Here is a 1,609-nt window from a genome sequence, read left to right as displayed (position 1 = left end):
TAATAGGGCGATTCCACATCCGTAAGTTTCACGTAACTGGTATCCGTGTATGGCTATATCTATTATCGTCTTGATTAGTTTAAATATTACAAGTATTCCAAATATTGCTGCACTGACAGTTCCAAATTCCATAAAACCAATCCATAAGCTTGATACGGTATTTTTTGCTATTGTCGTTAATGTGTTTTCGTCCATCATTCCCAGGATGTTTACTGTTCCAGGGACGATTGTTTTTCCTGTTGCTCCTCTGGCCAATGTGTTCAAAACTGCAGATTTTTCTGCCGGGAACATGACGTGGTCCCGTAGTGCATCGAGGTCTTTTTGGGTATATATTCCGCTCGTGGCCAACGACGATGGTGCTGAATATTGCCACGTTTGGCGTACGTCCGGGCGGAGTTCCTGTGGTGCAATTGTTTCCATGGGTTTTGGTACGAATTTGTGCCAGAGTCCGTCGATATTGTATAGCGTAGGTAGTACCGCGCTACATTCTCTGTGGTTTCCGTGTTGCGTTAGGATGTGTGTTTTTGGCGTTAAAAATGCGGTGCGATTCCCTTGCCAAACGGGTAGCTCCGAGTAGCATTCTGTTGTATGTCGTACTTTTACTTGTACCGGAATGCATTTGACTATGTGGACTGCTTCTCCTGCGATCAGGGCCATGTGTCCTGGGGTTTTGGATATAGTATATGCAAATTCATCGGGCAGTAAGATTGCTAAGCTTAAAGCATTTTCTATTAGTTTCTTCTGCGTGGTACATCTTTGTGTCAGTATATCATGGTACAATGTTGTCATTTGTCGTTTAATATGTTTCTCTACGTAAATGAATTTTGAGTTGACGTATGCGAATATGTCCAAGTTTTCGACTGCTGTCTTGCTTTTGGAGATAAACGTATTTCCTCTTGTTGTTTCAACTATTTGGGGTGTTCGGTGGATAGTAGGGTATATTCACACAGTGGCTGTTCTCCGGTTTTAGTCAGTGCAAATGTTACTTCTTGCGTTGTTAGTGCGTAAACTGGTTGTGCTGATTCTCTGTTGGTTTTTATTTCCTGGATCTTTGTAGCAATTCCTTCATATAGCACATCGTATTGATCAAATTTGCATGGTGAGGGTGGTTGTGGTTGCCAATAAGTGTATCCGTCTTCAGCGTCTAGACAGTTTCCTTCGCTAAAGGTACATACTGTTCCTGATTTCAGTAGAATTTTGTTCGCCTCGATCCGTACTGGCACAACTGCTGATTTTAAACTTATCCTTACTGTTGCTTGTACGACGACCTTTTCCCAGCTCCCGTATGGGTCTACATACTGTGTTCCCTGGCAGCTGCCGTCGTCTGTTAGCTTGCCGGCTAGGACAAGCGACCTTGTTTCTGTTGCATTATCTTTTAGGCCAACTATAAGGTTTTGTGGTCCGAGTGAAAACGTGCCGTCTTGGTGCATCCTTGCACATTGTTGGTCGGTTGTTTCATGGAGGTATTCGGCGAATCCGTTATGCACTGCCGACGTGTGAAAGTGCATGCCACAGTAATATACAATTCGAGTTATTTGCACCTTGCATTGCCTTACGTTGGTAAATTCAAATTCTGAGAGTTGAAGTAGTTGTATATAAATATCTTGGG

This window comes from Bombus bifarius, unplaced genomic scaffold (genome assembly GCF_011952205.1).
Source record: "Bombus bifarius isolate JDL3187 unplaced genomic scaffold, Bbif_JDL3187 scf7180000008643_frag, whole genome shotgun sequence".
Classification (NCBI taxonomy): Eukaryota; Metazoa; Arthropoda; class Insecta; order Hymenoptera; family Apidae; genus Bombus; species Bombus bifarius.
Note: the sequence above shows the minus strand (reverse complement) of the source record.